A 19,264-nucleotide genomic window follows, 5' to 3' on the forward strand; every position below is an offset into this window, starting at 1 on the left:
GTTTATTTAAATAATACTTAATGGAAAGCAACTGTTTTATGGACAAGAATACCATCTTTTTATCTACTATTAAGTATAAATACTTTAAATGAAGATTCTTTATAACTTTCAAGGTCCCTAAGCACACTGTGGGTGCTCAGCAAATATGGACTAGAATACTCATTTTTTAAAAAAATTTGTCTAATACCCTGCTTTTGCTCCTTTTTAAAAATTCTGTCTTTATTAACTCCCTACTGTTCTCTGTTGCACTGGATTTTCTTTCTTCTCATTTTTAAAGGTAAGACCTTGTTTATAATATATTTAAAAAAAATTTTTTTAGACATTGACGGACCTTTATTTTATTCATTTATTTGTATGCAGTGCTGAGAATCGAACTCAGTGCCTCACATGTTAGGCAAGTGCTCTACCACCAAGCCACAACCCTAGCCCTTTTTTTTTTTTTTAATTTTTTTTTTTTGTAGTTGTACACAGTAACTTTTTTATTTTATGTGGTGCTGAGGATCGAACCCAGGGCCTTCCTTGCACATGCAGAGCGAGCCCTCTACCGCTGAGCCATAACCCCAGCCCCAACCCTAGCCCTTTAATATACTTTTTTTGTTGTTTTGGTACTAGAGGTTGAAACCAGGGGTGCTTAACCACTGAGCCACATCTGCAGTCCTTTTTTTCATTTTATTATTATTTTTCTTATTTGGAGACAGGGTCTAAGTCCTTGTGGCCTCTCTAAGTTGCTGAGATTGGCTTTGAACTTGTGATCCTTTTGCCTCAGCCTCCTGAGCCGCTGGGTTTTACACGTATGTGCCACTGCACACAGCTTATTATGCTTTATAGATTTGAATTTCCAAGACTACCAAAGAAGACAATTTATTTCCTCTTAGGAACCATGTTTGAAAGCCATGTACCTGTCACCCAGTGAAGACTGATGTCTGGACCATGACTATATGGCCTAAAAATAATGTTGATAGTTTATGTTTATGTAATGCTTTGTGTGTTGGGCCCTGTGCTGAGGGCTATCTGTGCAGTAGCTCCATATGGTAGAAACTACAATTGTGCCTTTTTACAATATGAGAAAACAGACTCGGAGAACTTAATAACATGTAAATTCTAAATGCTGAGCTGGGATTAAGAACCAGATTTCAGGGTTGGAAATATAGCTCAGTTGATAGAGTGCTTGCCTTGCATGCACAAGGCCATGGGTTCAATCCCTAGCACCACAAAAAGACAAACAAAAAAAAAAACACAACAAAAAACCGGATTTCACCAACTATGTGTGTATATGTTTTAAGACTTTCTTTAAAAAAATGCATATTTTATTTATTCATTCATTCATTCTAATCAGTTAAAAAATGCATATTTTGAAACAATGTAGATTAATGTGAAGTTACACAGAATCATAAGGGCAGGAGTTCTTTGTAACCTTCACCTGCCTCCTCCAGTACTGACATCCTTCATGACTAGAGTACAAGATCAAAATCAGGAAATGTCTGAGCATTCCAGTTTCAGTAATCTGAGGTCATTGATTAACACAGAAATTTAGTTAAATATGATTTTAAAATATGGCATGTTCTAGAAAGTTTTAATTTTAATAAATAACTCATTACCAAGATATACTTTGGAAAAAAAAAAACCATGACTTATATAATTGATTCTTAAACTTTTGGGACCTAGACCCCTTTTAGAAGAAAGTAAAATATGAACCTGGTCCTCATTTAAAAAGACATACACATATATACATATATGTATATGTATGTACACATATACACACAGTATTCACAGTTTCCCAAATATTCCTTATGCTCACCTCCCAAAATGTGTATAGACTTCAAGTTAAAAACTTCTGAATTAGCCATTAACGGTGGTGCACACCTGTAGTCCCAGAGGCTCAGGAGTTGAGGCAGGAGGATTACAAATTCAAAGCCAGTCTCAGCAATTTAGTGAAGCCCTAAGCAACTTAGAGAGACTGTGTCTCAAAATAAAACATAAAAAGGGCTGGGGATGTAGGTCAGTGGTTAGGCACCCTTGGGTTCAATACTGGTACCAAAAAGAACACAAAAACAAAACAAAACTTCTGATTTAATGCTGGAGTTACACTTAGTGGTACAGCACATGTGTGGCATGTAGTTGTAAGGCCCTTGGTTTGATCCCTAGCACCTCCACCCCCACCAATTTCAGTTTAATGCAACCTTTAAAGAAATACATTTACTTAAATTTGGAGAGTGGGTGGCATACACCTGTAATTTCAGTACAAGGGATGCTGAGGCAGGATTGCAAATTTGAGGCTAGCCTTGGCAACTCAGTGAGTCCCTGTCTCAAAAGAATTTTTTAAAAGAGTTGAGCATGTAGCTCAGTGGTAAAGTATCCCTGGGTTCAATTGCCAGTAAAAAAGTAAAATAAAGAAAAATTTGGAAACTATTTAACTACCCTTCTTTTCCTGATTTTGTTTATAAAAAAGTTTCCACCCTCTGCCCTCTTATTATTTCTCTACTTAAAGTGGCTGAGAGTCTCTTGGGTTTACTATAGCTCTCGGTTACTTAGAGGGGGGCAAAATAAAGATAAAAAAACAAGAAACAAAACCAAAACACCTTTGCTTCCAGCATCATTGCCCTTATGAACCCACTTAATCTAGGTCCTCTTTCTTGCATACAAAAAGCCTTTGGTCAATAGCTTTCAGTTCCATTTCCATTTTCAGGTCACCACCCAGAACTTGGGGGAATTTGAGGTCATAGTTTGAAGTTAGGGGCAGGCCCAGCAGGAAGCCCAGCTAGTTACAGGAAAGTAACTGGAATCTCCTGGCAGTTGGAGCCAGCTGCCAAGAGCCAGGTAATTTACAACCAGGACTTACCTAGATAATGTGAGTCAGCAAGGTACAGGTCAGAGTGGCAACCTGCAAGAAGGAGGAGGGATGTGTGTGTTTGTGTGTGTGTATGCCTGGAGATATGTATATGTGTATATATGTATGTATGGAGATATGTATATGTGTATATATGTATGTATATATATATACACATATACATATCTCCAGGCTTATGCTCTAACCAGGATAGGGCACATCTTGATTTTTTTTTTTTTTGTACTGGGGATTGAACTCTGGGCTACATCCCCAGCCTTTAAAAAAAAATTTTTTTTTTAAACCTTGAGACAGGTTCTCTCTAAGTTCCCTAGGCTAACTTCAAACTTGCGATTCTCCTGCTCCAGCCTCCCAGTAACTGGAATTACAGGGTGTGAGGCTGCATCCAACCCACATCTTCATTTTGAGGGAGATTCTCGCCTTAGTCCTAAGCCTCTTATATGCTTCCAGCAGAGGTAAAGCTCAGAGAAATAGTTTGCCATCATGGAGCCAGAACCCAGGGTTTAGTTAGACTGGACGCTGCGAGGAAGTGGTTACACCTGGAAATGTGGATGGGAAATAGGGCGATGCTGACACTGCCTGAGGGATGGTTGGCTGTATTTGGCTCTAAACTGGCCTGAAGGCAGAAGAAAGCCACAAGTTTCATTGTGTCTAACATCTGCATAATTTCTTTATGGAGCTCTTTGTCTCATCAGTAGTTTCACAGTGACTCTACCATCTTTTAAGTTTTCTGATTGCTGATGAATATTTTGTAAAGAGGTTTTTGTCCTTGTTTTTTGTTTTTTATTACCTTAAATGGTTTTACAGGGCTGTGGATGTGACTCAGTGGTAGACTACTTGCTTAGCATGTGTGAGGCCCTGGGTTGGAGGAGCCCCAGCCCTGCAAAAAAGTTTTAGAGCCTGCTTGTTGAAAGAGATTAATGAAACAAATTTGCTTTTGAACGTACTTTATCCTTTCTTTCTCCTTCTGAACTTGACTCTATGAAGATGGTTTCTTCACTCTGCCAAACAACCAAGTATTTGATCCAAGAAGAGATTTGTGAGGGAATGGAAGGACAGGAAGTCTGTGACTTCATGTAGCACTGTGTTGGGTCCCCTGATGTTGGTTTGCCTCAGTTTGTTTTTGTTTTGTTTTGTTTTGTTTTTAAAGAGAGAGTGAAAGAGGGAGAGGGAGAGGGAGAGAGAGAGAGAGAGAGAGAGAGAGAGAGAGAGAATTTTAATATTTTATTTTTTTAATTATCGGTGGACACAACATCTTGGTTTGTATGTGGTGCTGAGGACCAAACCCGGGCCGCACGCATGCCAGGCGAGCGCGCTACCGCTTGAGCCACATCCCCAGCCCTCAGTTTGTTTTTTAAGAGATGGGAAGGGGTCTTACTATGTCACCCAAGCTGGCTCTGAACTCCTGGGCTCAAGGGATTCTCCTGCCTCAGCCTCCTGAGTGCTGGGACTATAAACATGCACCACCATGTCCCCAGTTTGCCTCACTTTTACAACATATGCATACTTTACCAGACACCATGCTAAATATTGTAAATAATCTTTACAACTACCCTAAAGTGGGCTGTTTATTCATAAAGGAAACTAAGTGTCAGAGAAATGAACTAATTTGAAAAATGTTACTGAACTACTTAAAGAAGAAAATGGAATGTGATCCCTTGTGTTTCATGCTTCTCCATTGAAGTACAAAGCTGGCTCCCTGGCTCTGACTTCTTTCAGTACAAACTCCCTCCTTCCCCCATGAGGACATCTGGCTCAGGGACACTCCTTGACACTGACTTAATCCATAGGAGATTGATTAATGAGCCACCAGAATTCCATTTCACAAAGGGAGATAGACCTTTCCAATCAACAGCATAACTGCTAACCCCCAGTGCCTGTAAGCATTAAATCAGAGGAAAGAGTTGGATAACTTGAGCCATCTCTCAAGACTGCACAGCTCGAAGAATTAAACACATCCCGCAGCCCAGTAATGACTAGAATATTCTTGTCTGACAAAAATAGTCAGTCCTGGACAGTGCAACATAAACACTGGTGAAATGTTTCCTCTTTTCAGAGTCATTTTCTGGACTCCAAGCAACTCAGGGCAGATGACTCTTCAATTGTTTACATTATCTTTGGTTGTTACACTGTCCAGGATTACCATATCTCTTAGATCACTTGGCCTGAGGTGATTGTAGCTATTATAGCTTGATAAGTATTGGATAGAACCAATTAGAATTCATGAATTCAGGGTGAGTTACTCTTGTAATCCCATAATCTAATTCTTTGTGTGTTGATTTTTGGTTATGAGTATCTCTAAATTCTGAAGAAGTGATAAATGGGCAGGTGGCACAACTGTTTTATGCATGCTTCTGGATGTGTGACATATTTCACAGATACACAATAACTGAATGGAAAATAAAAACCCTTTTAGACACTGACATATCTCAAGTCATAAAGAGCTAATAATTGTAAAGATTGTAGGGAGAAATTCACATTTGCTTTTTTCAGGCCATAATAAGCTTTCTTCTTTCTTATTCTACAAGGAATGGATTCATCCTATTCATGTGAGTAGGCTCTTCTGTGCATTAAAAAACTGTGTAAGGAAGCCAGTCAGACCAAGAGAGAGCCCTGGAATTCTCAAGTAATGTGTTTTCAATCAGTAAGTCTTGTTCAAAGACTAGAGAGAAAGTTCATCCTTTAGCAGAGGAGCGTGGTATGGTGAAATGAGTTAGTAGACTCTGGGGTCTTTTTCTAAATTGGCTACTTCTAAATTGGCTACTACTAAATTAGCCTTGTGCTGCTTTCCCACTTAGTGAATTGCTTGTAAAACTGAAATTAGTTAATGTGTTTCAAACTGTTTTGAAAACTGTAAAATACTATCACAGGTAATTTGTTACCTCAGCAAAGCAGCGGGCAGTCAGTGAAAAGGAATCAGTTGCAAGCAATCCATGTGTACACATTCAAGGACCAAACAGTAAGTGCCAGTTTTATTGAGCACTTACCATATGTTATGTTTTGTGGGTATTAACTTTTTTAATCTTAATAGTACCCAAATAAGGTAGATATTATTATTGTCCCCATTTTACCCTATCTTGCTGAGTCCTGACATCTTGCAAAAGTTCAAAGGCATTAATGGGCTCCCTGAAGTCCTTTTGTGAGAGCACTAATGCCATTCATTAGGGTGTATCCTCATGACCTAATCAGTCCCTAGTCTTCTCAACCCTGACTTAAGTGGGGAATGCAATCCCTAAACATTCATGTCCCCATCTACTTCACCAGCAAAGTGATGGTAATGGACTTGGTTGATCTTTTAAGATTTAGGAAACTTGGACTGGGGTTGTAGCTCAGTGGTGGAGTGCTTGCCTTGCAAACGTGGGGCCCTGGGTTCGATCCTCAGCACCACATATAAATAACTAGAAATAAAGATATTGTGTCTATCTACAACTAATATATATATTTAAAAAAAGATTTATGAAACTTGAAAAAGATCAAATGAGAGGGTATAGAGAAAAAAGGCTTTATAAATTAAAATGTCAGATAAGTACTTTAAGCTGAGAAAATAAAAATCAGGAATAAGAAAATATAATTCTAGTAATGTTACTCTTTTAAAACCTTCATTTGCTGGATTGGGGCTAGAGCTCAGTTGTAGAGTGCTTGTCTAACATGTATGAAAGCTCTAGTTTGATTCCCAACACTGGAAAAATAATTAATTTGCTAATGAGTGACAGGATACATTTTATTTTGTTTTCAACTTTTTAATTAAAAAAATTCTGCACACTTTTAATGGTGCATTATAGTTATACATACTGATGGGATTTGTTGTTACATATTTGTATGTGCACACAATACACAATATAATTTGGCCAGTACATTTTCATTTTCTTTTTTTTTTTTTTTTGGTACTGAGGATTGAACAACTCAGGGATGCTTTTGCCACTGTGCCACATCCCCAGCCTTTTTTAATTTTTATTTTATTATTTTTTTTAAAGAGAGAGTGAGAGAGAGAGAAGAGAGAGAGAATTTTAATATTTATTTTTTAGTTTTTGGCGGACACAACATCTTTGTTTGTATGTGGTGCTGAGGATCGAACCTGGGCAGCAGGCATGCCAGGGGAGCGCGCTACCGCTTGAGCCACATCCCCAGCCCTTAATTTTTATTTTGAGACAGAGTCTCACTACATTGCTCAGGTCAGCCTCAAACTTGTAATCCTCCTGCTGAAGCTTCCCAAGTAGCTGGTATTACAGGTATGTGCAACCATACCCAGCAAAGAGACTGTTCAAAGATGGCTTTAGATCAGAAAGTACTGAATGAAGTAGCCGGATATTATTTTATTTATTTTATACAAGAATGTGGATAAGGAAACATTTGGAAGAACATTCACCAAAATTGTGTCCACCTTCTCAATAAGTGTCATTTATGACAGTTCTGTTACCTAGAACAAAACTTGCAAAGGATTCTATCCTAGATTTCTCTCATATTTCCTATATCTACTTAGTCATCACATTTTTTGTCCCATATAGTTCTCAAATTTCTTTTCTCCTTGCCATTGTCTTAGACTTTTGTTACTTTTTAACCACTTTTAAAACAAATATATGGGGCTGGGGATGTGGCTCAAGTGGTAGCACGCTCGCCTGGCATGCGTGCGGCCCGGGTTCGATCCTCAGCACCACATACCAACAAAGATGTTGTGTCCGCCGAGAACTAAAAAATAAATATTAAAAAAAAATAAAAAATAAATAAAACAGATATAATTCATTTTTATCTGTCAAATAATGTAAAATTTTAAAGTACCAAACAAGAGAACCGACTTGATTGGAGCTTCCACTGGCCAAATCAAGGACAATTTGAGCAGGAAAATAAATACCGATAGCAACAAGTTATGACACAGGAACCTATCAGTTCACACTGATATAAATAATGATAAAATGGGAAAAAAGGAGAGGTCTCTCTTATAGTATAATTCCAGCTAATAAATGTAGGAAGAATGATGGAATTAGAAAAATCACAATTTGGCAGCCATTATAGCAAATTTGATTCAAGCAAGAATTATACATGGATATTTTTAAATGGATGGGTGAACACAGTCTCAAAGTATTACTCCACACAAGATAATTATTAATTACAGAGAGGAAAATAGTAGTAACTTTACACTGGAGAATCCTGGCAGACAAGACATTAACCAAGTAAAGAAAGCTAACATCACTACAGAGGGGGCAAATGGACACCCTGTGCCTCTGATATGATGCGCTGAGAAGAACATAACAGTGCTTCTCTGGTATTGTTAAAAATAACCTAGATATAAGGAAACACCAGAATGTGTCACACTTAAGGGAATTCTTCACAGTAATTTTCCTGTAATCTTTAAAATGTTGAAGTCATGAAAGAAAAAGATGGAGAAACAGATGACACAAGACTAAGGTGACATGATAAGTAAATATTATTTGTAATCCTGAATTGTATCCTGAAAAGAGAATAAATTAAAATTTTTTTCTTATAAAGTATATTATTTGAACAATTGATGAAATTTGAATCTCTTATATTAATTAATGTTAATACCTAATTTTGATAATTATGTTGTATTTACATAAGAGAATACTTTTATCTTTTAAGAAACACACTGAAGTGTTTAGGAGTAAAGGTACATCATGTCATAAATTTTTTTGAAATCAGATCTCTTCTAGTTGTGAAATACAGTGTTGTCTGGATTCTTTTTTATGGATAGAAGTCACATGGCAATTCACTAGTTGTCTGGCAGAGTGCCCATGGGTTTCTTTGAAACTCCTGGATTCTCTCATTCAGTAATTACCATTGAGCGCCAATATATCAAGCACAGTACTAGGTACAGGATGAGACAGTGGAAATACAAAGAACTTAGGGAATTGGCAGCTTACTGAGAGATAGAGAAAAAAAGATAATGATAAAGTAAATATAATACATATTAACATTTGAGGAAGGCTTGGTGAAAGGTATGGGATTTTTAAAAACTCTTTTTGCAACTTTTCAGGATCTATGAATTTATTTCAAATAGAAAAATAAAAATGTCTAATGCAAAAACTATTAGGAAGGGAAAAATGAAAGAAGGTGATTGTAATGTACTAGAGTTTTATGAACAACTTAAAAAAGTTGTACCTATATTTGGTTACATGAAAAATCTTAGCAAATTCCAAAAAGCATAACAAGTAGGCTGCACTCATGGCTCAAAATGCATTAAAATTAACAAGCAAAATAGAATCTTTAAATTTAAAAATCAAAATGTTTAGTTACTCTCCATTAACTCTCTTTAAATAATAACTGAATCAAAGAACTCTAACTACATTTGCAATCTGTTTAGAAAACAATAGTGAATAAAATCTACGGGATTTGACCTAAAGTATTGGGAAGGGAAAATCCACAGCCTTAAAAAAAAAAAAGTATTAATCAAGAAAGAATAACAATAAACACATCATATACTGTTCTGGAAATTAGAGCCAAAACATTAAAAATACTCAAAGCTCAGGAGAAACAACTGCTTTCTCTCTGTTCTCCCACAGTGGTCAGACAAGCCATCATGTGCATATAGAGCATTTTCTTTTCTTTTTTTTTTTAGAGAGAGAATTTTTTTAATATTTATTTTTCAGTTTTCGGCGGACGCAACATCTTTTGTGTGTATGTGGTGTTGAGGATCGAACCTGAGCCGCACGCATGCCAGGTGGGGGTGCTACCGATTGAGCCACATCCCCAGCCTATATAGAGCATTTTCAGTGTGACCATAACAGGTGCTGAATCCAAGAGGCCAAGAGAATTCTTCCTTCTTGAGACTTACTGGGATGTATATGTGTGTAGAGGGCAAGAAGGGTTATCAGATATTAAATGATAAATTCAAAAAGTACTAGTCAGTGTTTCTAATGTACTATCACTTAACAGTACCTTTTATTCTAATTGTTTCCCTGTTGCCTTTCTCTGCCTCTCCCTTTCTGTCTCTCCTTGTTTTTTGTGTTTGTTTCTTCTCTCCTCCCATATTGCTGCTTCTCTCCATCTTTCCCAATTCTCTGAGGATACTATATTTCCATTACTTTTGCCCATCCTGAGCCTTTATGCTTGATGTTGTGTCATTCAGTGGTGGCTACTGAATGATTTTAAAGACTCTTCTAAGCTATTACTAACTAGACATCTGACAACAGAGAACCTATAGACTGTTGTTTAGCTTATATTTTTATAAAAATGAGAATTTATGAACTCTAAGAGAGAATGCAAAATAATTACAGAATATAGACAAGCTAATAGATGATTTAAGTAGTGTGAAGTTAATTGAAATTTTAAGGATTTTATATAAGGGGAACTCATATCTAACTCACCTTTAGAAGGCTTGAGCGAGATTTTTTTTTTTTTCTTTTTTCTTTTTTGCAATGCTAGGGATTGAACCCAGGTCCTCATGTATGCTAGGGAAGTGCTCTACCACTCAGCTATACTCCCAGTTCTTAAGATATTTTAATATGGGTACTGGAGGAAATCAGTGGGTCTAAAATGCTTTGATTTTTCTCAGGCTTTTGCTAAAGGTTCATTTAAAGCCTTGAGGTGGGAATGTAATTGGAATGTCAGAGGAGGAGCTGGAATGGTATAAGAGGAATAGTGGTAAGAAGAGAGGTGAAAGTAATGGGTAAGGATTAGATGAGGTAGGCTGGTAGGCCATGGTAAGTACTTGATATTTGTATTGCCCTTGGAAGATTTTGGGGATCTCATCTGATTTACTGCTGTAAAGGATCTGGCTCTTGTGAGGGAGATGGACGACAATGAAACAAAATTGAAAGCATCTCAATCACGTAGAAAACTCTTGGAATAGACAATGGTGGCTTGGACTACTAGTAGCACTAATAGTGATGTGAAGTGTTTAATCCAGACTTAATGAAGGTAGAGGCTACAGACTTCACTGACATTGGCTGTGTGGTATCAGAAAAGAGGGTATTCAAGGATGATTTAAAAGTTTTCAGCCTGAGTGACTAAATAAATCCCATTAATACTGGCTTCCCTGGCTAGTCTTTGGGAATTGGGTTGCTTCCTGGAGGTTATTTTGAGAGGCAGGAAGGTTAATTAAGCAGCTACTGCAATCATCCTAAAATGTTGAAAGGAGCCTGAACCTGGGAAGAGGCTATCAGTACTATCAGAGGTATTCAGAGGACTACTTAGGAGAATAGGTTAGAGTTACTTACTAAAACTGAAGATAGCTGAATCTTCTTTTTCCCAGTCAATTCACTTTTTGGTGTAGACCCTAAACTAGGGGTTGTTTGAGCCTGCTTTTGTATAGCCCTAGAGCTAAGCTAAGAAAGTTTCTTGCATTTGAAAAAGGTTTATAAAGGGGTGTGGATCAGGATATGAAACAAAGACCACACCACAGGTGTCTCTCAAAACCTAAAATATTTACTCTCTGGTCCTTTACAGCAAAGTTTGCCAACCTCTAGAGCAGCAGTAGCAACATCACCTGAGAACTTGTGAGAAATGCAAATTACCAGGTTTTAGCACAGACCTGCTGAATCAGAAACTCTGAGAGGCATGTTTTAACAAACACTCCAGGTGATTCTGATGCACTATAAGTTCTGAGAATCACTGTACCAGAGTACATGGTGAATATTTATAACAGCATTACACATGAGTACCAAACTTGAAACAATTAAAATGCTAGTCAGCAGTAGAGAAGATAAGAAAATATGGTAATTAATACAGTAGAAATGTTCTGTGTAGCTTATGGTTAAGAACATGGACTATGAAGGTTGATTGCTTGTGTTTGAAATAGTAGCTGTGTGTCTTTGGGTAAGTTACTTGACACCCCCAGCCTCAATTTCCTTATCTGTTAAGTGGGCATAAAAATAGTAATTAGAACTGTGCTTTTTATTTAAAAGGTAATCTGCATGTAATGTATTATGCTTTAAGGAATATCTCAATAACCTCCATGAAGCAACCCAATTCCCAAAGACTAGGCAGGGAAGCCAGTATAAATGGGATTCATTTAGTTACTCAGGCTGAAAACTTTTAAATCATCCTTGAATACCCTCTTTTCTGATACCACACAGCCAATGTCAGTGAAGTCTGTAGCCTCTACCTTAATTTGTTCTGGATTAAACACTTCACATCACTATTAGTACTTCTAGTAGTCCAAGCCACCATTGTCTATTCCAAGAGTTTTCTACTTGATTGAGATGCTAATAAAAGTGATGGTTTGCCCATATATTTTGCACACAACAAAAATATTAAGTAATATAAAATAAAGCCATTGTAGATTTTGGAGGCCCCAAAGTTGGTATTGCTTTTGTGCACCTGTTTTTACATTTGTAAATTAAGTTAAAATCATCCTTTTAGGATTGTTAAGAAAAATTGATGAAATGTGTATGTTTGCATCATGTTTGGTACGTAGGCATTAATGTTATTTCTTTCTTAATCGCCTTTTTTGCTTCTCTGCATTCCAAAATTCTTCCGCTGTCCCGAGGTTCTCTGAAAATAAGTTTCCAGAAAGGGATAAAGTGGCATCTTTAAAGATTTGGTTATTTCCAGTAATCAAAACCAGGAGTCATTGTCCATCGTTAAGTCCTGGGGGCAAGTCTGGTCCTAGAGGTGGGACAAGATTGTAATCTTAATATTTCCTGGGATTTCAAACCTTTTAGCCTTAATACCATAAAATGCTTAATATGTACTTAGCTATGCATAAATACATAATGGACAAAGAAACAGTCTTTTTCTTTCTGTAGAGACCATGTCACATTTTTCCAGTACCCCAGGGCCTAGCACTTAGTAGGCTTGCAACTTAAAATTGTTTTGAACTATTAGGATATGACCTTCTATTTCCTAGAATGTATTAATAAATGAGTTTTGTGTATAAACAGCTGAAACCACAGGATCGACTTAAAGCTCCTCTAGAGCAGCAAACTGAAAACACCTAGTTCAGAGAGATTACTAAATTCCCTCCGTATTAACATTACTAAAGGGACCAGGAATATAAATCTGCAAGACATAGCGCCGCAGGGAACCAGCTGTTGTTCGCGCCATCTGGAAGAAGGGCCGAGAGGCTGGAGCCCCAACGCAGGAGAAAGCGGCCTCCTTGTGACGTCAAATCAGCGGACTCTCGCCCCGGCTTTAGGCCGGTTCCGGTTCCCCGGCTTTCCGGGCGCCAGGGTACGCGAGCGCGGCGGCGTACTGCGCCTGCTCCGCAGAGGGACGCGAGAAGGTTGGGTCCGGCTCACCAAGGAGATGTGTGATTGGCTGACGCTGTGCTGGGGGGTTCCCTGGCCCTTTCGGCAGGGGTAAAACAATAAGAGGGGGCGGTGGCAAAGGGGGCGGGACGTCCGTGTTCCTTGTCGTTCGCCGCAGCGTCTGGCGCCCGGGAAGAGGTGGTTGTGAGGGAAGCGATCTCGCGGTTCTCCGGCTTCCGAGGCTTCTGGTTTGTCCTGGGGAGGAGGCAGCGAGCGAGAAGAATCCGCTGCAGCCGATCCTCGGCTACTCTCCTGCTCACCTCCGCGCGACGTACCCGCCGCCGCTGTTGGTTGGAGGTGTGTACGGGGGCCGGGAGGGGAGGTCGGTGTGGTGGTCGGAAGGGGACATTTCCTTCGCGCTCCGCGGCTCGAGGCAACGTCCAGTGTGTAAGCTCTGGTGTCCGAGGTGTTGCGGCAGAGAGAGACATTGTTCTTACCGGCTGCCTACGCTGCGGTGTGTGCGTGAGAGAACCCAAGCCTTTCCTCAAAAGGTGAGGAATGGGAGGCCTTGTAGGAAGGAAGGTGACCAGTGCGCGTGGTGCGGACGGAGGTCTCCGAGGGCACAGGTGGGGCTAGGATTTGGTGTAGGGATGAGATGGCGAGGTGGTCAGAGGGACTCAGCAACTCCCGAAGGAGCGATGAAAGCTTAATGCGGGAAACGGGGGAGTGGGCTTTCTAGAGATGATGTTGTGAGGTGGGGAGGCCACCAGCCTTGTCTCCGAGTCATTTGCGCCTCTTATTCCTGGTTGCTTCGGAGTGGGGACGCTGTCGCCGCCCCGCCCGTGGGGGAGGGGAAAAGAGGCTGTGTCGGCGGAGGCAGAAGCGACGCAGATGCGAAAGTAGCGGCCTCCGGGCACCATTTCTGTGCAAGGAAACAGAATCCCGGTTTGAAGGCAGCCGCCGCTTCGCTTGCCCGGAGCTTAGTGTTCCGGCGTCTATGACACCCCCGCTCCCTTCGGGTTTATTCCGAACGCGTTCGGATACTAGGGTCTTAACGCGTGCCTTCTTCGTCCCCTTGTTATGCAGAGGATCCTCTGTTGACCCAGGAGTAGAAATTTGGGTGTTTTTGGGAATGGGTTTCTCTCCTTCCACTTCCCCCCCCCCCCCCCGTGGAGCAAGGGGGACGGAGGGGAAGTTAAGCTTCCCTAGATTGTGAATTTTGTTAGTGGAATCAGATCGAATTTTTCCTGCGTCCCTAAAAGCACATTTCTTAGGATGGCCCTATGCTGCTTTGGGGCGAATATAGATTCGCGTCTACAATTTTCCGCATAGATCGATTTTCCTCCAAGATGTAACTAGATTTTTAACGGAATTTTGGCAAGGTGCTTTTGCACGTGCACTTAAGCTGTAATAGGAAAGTTGTCCCATTATTTCCCGAAATGTGATTGACATTAACTTGGGTTAAAATACTGGTTTTAGGTTAAAGGCACAATACCTCATTCTAGTCTTTCAAACGTTAGAATTGCAAGTACCTGATCTAGGAACCATTAACAGCAATTAAGGGAACACAGTCTACTAGAATGGGAGATGATGGTAAATCCTTGTCCATCTCCATATTTGGCAGTTAATATAGTCTTAGGCTTGTGAACAAAGTTTCTAAGTAAACATTTGGACTTGCCAAATCCAGTATACCTTTTGATATCCAAAACTCTTGATCTTAAGGAGGTTTGATCAGTTGGAACTTTAAGGATTGAATTATGTGTTGTCTTGGCAATATTACCATACGTTTTCTTAAATTTTTAGTATTAGTCATTTGTGTTCTTTTGTTAATGACTTAAACTCAACAAGTTATTTAATTCTGAAAAATTATCAAGGATTTGTAGGGACAGTGAATACCTCAGATGGATTGCTTACTGTCTCAGACTTGTAATGTTTTAAGTTGTTGAATATTCGGGGTTGAAATGTGAATGGTGGAGAGCAAACATCAAGAAAAGCACTAGGAATGGAGTGAACCAGAATGCTTGTGGAGTGGATAGGGATCAGAAATAGCAGATAAGGAAGAAGAAAAGTCATTGAATAGTCAACTAGACATTAATTTAAGTGTTTACTTAGAACCTGAAGAGTTGAATTGTCAGTAGGCAACTTCTGGTTTAAAGAAATTGTTGGTTTGTTGGTAGCAGGAAACATTTGTAATACATATTTGATTTATGAGAGATTAAAAATCAAAATTTCAGAATCAGTTAACTGGAAATTTATAAATACAAATAGTGGTTTTAGATTCTAAACAGCTTATTTATCTTGCAGAATTCTATTTTCTAAATTGATTTAAAAAGACTTTTTTACATATTTTATGCTGAATGGCTATGAAAACAGTGACCCCTTTTCTTTTGAAAGGTACAAATTTGAGGATTACTTCTGAACTTAAATTTTTGAGTAGAAACCCTTTTTTTTTTGAGGGGGGATGGTACTGGGGATTGAATTCAGGGGCACTCAACCACTGAGCCATATCCCTAGCTCTATTTTGTATTTTTATTTAGAGACAGGGTCTCATTGAGTTGCTTGGTGTCTCACTGTTGGTGAGGCTGACTTTGAACTTGTGATCCTCCTGCCTCAGCCTCCCGAGCTGCTGGGAATACAGGTATGTGCCACTGTGCTGGGATAGAAGCCTATTCTCATACCGTAGTAGGTATGTTTGGAATGACTTTTATACTTCCTATTCCATTATTGTCCTATTCCTTTGATTTTTACTCCTCCTAACCAGTTCCAAATAATTTTGAGAGTTGGCTTTTTAAAATTAATTTTTTTTGTGTTCTTGGTCCTTTGGCTGTTCTTTCAAACCAGATGTTCTTAATTAGGTGTCATCAAAACATCACTAGAGGCAGGAGACCCTATTTCACATCCTTTTTCTTGTATCTATAACTAAGGTACCTACCTATTTCAAAGAAATAAAGGAACATACAGGTTACTTGTTAAATTTTAATGCATAATATAAACACATTGCTTTTATTTTGCAAACATTTCCATTTCTTGATGTTTAGCTACTTCAGTAGCTTCTGAATATCAAAACTTACTCCCTCACCTTTGGAGCCTAAAAGAGGGTTAATCCATAACTTCCCTTTGTTATTTATTTTTATTACTATAATTTTTAGCCCTTTCGTGTTCTGCCACAACAAATTGGAGGTCACTGCTTTAAAAAGGTATAGTACTTTGATTGTTAAGGTCACTTTTAACAAAGACCATTAGGAATTTTAGAAAGTTGCAGTATTAATATGGGACAGACAGTTGAAAAATAGGTATGTATAGTCCTTGACTCAGTGAGAATAGGCATTGACCTGATCTCTGTGAGTCCAGATAGTCAGACTCCAGGGAAAATAGGAGTAAGCATCCTATAGTGGAGGTAAGTGGGTCCTGCCACTGGTATATCCTTAGAAAACACAATTTCTGGTAAAGAGAAATGCAACCTGTTATTAGAAATATTCTTTCTATAAGAAGCAAGATGTAATACATGCAATCTTTCAGGGCTGAAAGCTTATATTTCTAGTTTTTTCTTTTATATATGTCATTTCATTTGGATTATTAGACTTAAAAAAAAAAAAAAAAAAGGAAATGTGATATGTGGTTTCTTCTTAGCAGTCTTTGTTTTGAAATAGCCACCAAAGAATGACTTGAACTTTTCATGCAGGTAATTTGTAGTGAGTGAATTTTTGATTGTTTTGATGCTTACAAAGGTTGAATGTGCCTTATCTGAAATGCTTGGGACCAGAAGTACTCAGATTTCGGGGTATTGAGAGTTTGGAGTATTTGCATAGTTTTCACCAGTTGAACACCTCTAATTCAAAAGCTGGAATGCTCTGAAATCTGAAACTTTAAAAGTTGTGGCCAGGTATTTGAAGATAACAGTTAAAATTAGATTTCCTGAAGACGTAGCCATTTTATACTGTATTGTTGTGGAGAAATCCTTTAATAAAAACATGGAGAGAAGCTGTTTCAGAGGTCCTGGTAACTAATAAGAATTGACGGAATACAAATTTATTTTTCTTAGATTATGTTGCCTTTCTGTTATAATCTGTTCTGATGGTTATTTTGCTATCTTTAGTGAATTTAAATTAATTTTCATTCTTTTGCCCACATTGCTTTTACATGATTGAAATCCTAACCTTGGTTGTAAATATTTCTTTTTTTTCAATGTTTTTGTGTTATGGTTCTGTAGTCTTTGACATGTGAACCATTATACTGATGTTTCCACAGTTTATCATTTAGAAGCATTAAAGTGAAGAGTGCTTTTAGGATCTAGGAGTAAATTTTCCTTTTATTTTTCTATATAACTGATCATTTTTAATTCTGGTATGGTGTTTTTAGTATGTTCCACCATTTCCATTTCCTAAATTTAATTTTCAATTAGTAGCATTGTAAATACACTCAGACTTAGCATTAAATAATATTTTGTCAGATATATTGTCACTAATGTTGGCATAATGGTAATGAATACTTGTTAATTTTACTGTAGTGCTAAATGAATTTTCACACTTCTTTTTTTCTGCCATGTTAGCAATGAGACCTTAAGGTCTCATGCATAAAGTCCTCTGCCCCCGGGGTGGGGGGGGGTGGGGAGCTGAGNGCCACAGGATTCTTATTAAAGAAGTTGGGGGAGCTGAGGTTGTGGCTCAGTGGTAGGGCACTTGCCTTGCACATGTGAGGCACTGGGTTCAATCCTCAGCACCACATAAAATAAATAAATAAGTTAAAAAAAATGAGGTAGATTTGGAAAATAAGAACTAATGTGTTAAAAAAAAAAAAGAAGTGCTCTGCCCCAGCCTGGGTTTTCACACTTTTGTTTTTACATTTTTATCCTAGGAAAATATTTCGAACTAGTAACATGCATATGTTAGCTGGTTATTAGGAGTGGAATGAGAATTTAGAGATATGATTTTAAAACTTACAAATTTAACATTATGCTTTTTGTAGCAGACAGCAATATATGTAGACTTCCCTCCCCACGCCTTTAACTCAGTTGTTTCCATACCATACATTTTTCAAAAGACAAGATTCATATCATTGTTCTACAATTTATGATTATTAAGTTTTGTGGACATTGTTTTCTACAGTTACAATTCTTTTCTTTTTGGGGCAGTACTAGGGATAGAATGCTTTGTGCATGTAATGCAAGCACTCTATCAGTGAGCTACATCCCTGGCCCTCTTTATTTTATTTTGAGACAGGGTCTGGCTAAGTTGCCCAGGCTTGCCTCAGCCTTGTCTCAGCCTTGTAATCCTCCTGCTCAGCTAGCTTTCCTGATTGGTTGGGATGACAGATGTGTGCCACCATGCCCGTTTTTATATTTTTAATGAATACATAATACCATAATCAATTTGAATTAAACTGTCAAATTACAGTCTCCGAAAAGTTGTAACAACTCATATTTTTACCAGCACCATATATGAAAGAGCCTATTTTCCCCCCACACCCTTGATAATACTGAATATTATGAATTATTTTCATTTTTGAAAATCTAATAGATAAAAGATAGTGTCTTTTAAATAAACTTTTTATACTGTGATTGTTGATTATAGGATACCATGTTTCTTTTGTATAAATACTTGTTATGTAGTATATTCATAAGTGTCCGAGAAGTAATTGACCTAATGAACCATAATTGTATTGCAAAGTTTTAAAAATTGGGGCATAATTTATGAACAATAAAAACCAATTTTGTGTGCAGTTGTATGGCTTTAGACAGACATACAATCATGAAATCATCACCACAATCAAGCTAGAATATATTCCCATCACCCCAGAAGTTCCGTTGTGCCCTATTACAGTCTTTTAACTTCCATGTACCTCCTGCTCTTGATCTGATGTGTCTGTAAAAGTTTTGCCTTTTATAGAATGTCATTATAAGTAGAATGTTAGTCTTTTGTGTCTGGTTTCTTTAGCTTAGAGTAATGCTTTTGAAACTTAATTCATGTTCTTGCACGTCTCCATTCCTTTCTATATTGTATTATTTGATTTTGGGATTTACTAGAATTGTTCATTCATTCACCCGGCTAGAGGACATTTGGTTTGTTTGTAGCTTGAGGGTGTTTATTAATAAGCTACAACAAATAATACAAAGATTATTTTATGGACAAAATGCTTTCATTTTTCTTAGGTAAATACATTGGCATGGGATTACTGCTTAATGTGGTGTGTGTATGTTTAATTTTTTAAGACACTGTCATGTTGTTCTTTCAAGCATATCTATTTTCCTTTTTTACCAGTTATTCTCCATCCTTCCAGT

The 19,264-nt window shown here is 38.1% G+C and overlaps 1 protein-coding gene across 6 annotated transcripts in view; it reads left to right on the top strand.

Annotated features, from left to right (window-relative positions):
- Window positions 1-19,264, top strand: part of G3bp2 (G3BP stress granule assembly factor 2) — a 90,141-nt gene that overhangs the window by 37,035 nt on the left and 33,842 nt on the right. For 2 of the 6 annotated variants that reach the window (XM_048784836.1, XM_015499288.2), the window contains exon 1: window positions 13,115-13,344. The exons of 1 other annotated variant lie outside the window; for it this stretch is intronic. The gene's annotated coding sequence lies outside the window, so the exon portion shown is untranslated. Of the gene's footprint in view, window positions 1-13,114; window positions 13,345-13,385; window positions 13,539-19,264 lie in introns of those variants that run through there. 3 more of the 6 variants (XM_015499291.2, XM_015499292.2, XM_015499289.2) reach the window with 2 other exon arrangements.

This window comes from Marmota marmota, unplaced genomic scaffold, assembly GCF_001458135.2.
Source record: "Marmota marmota marmota unplaced genomic scaffold, marMar, whole genome shotgun sequence".
Classification (NCBI taxonomy): Eukaryota; Metazoa; Chordata; class Mammalia; order Rodentia; family Sciuridae; genus Marmota; species Marmota marmota.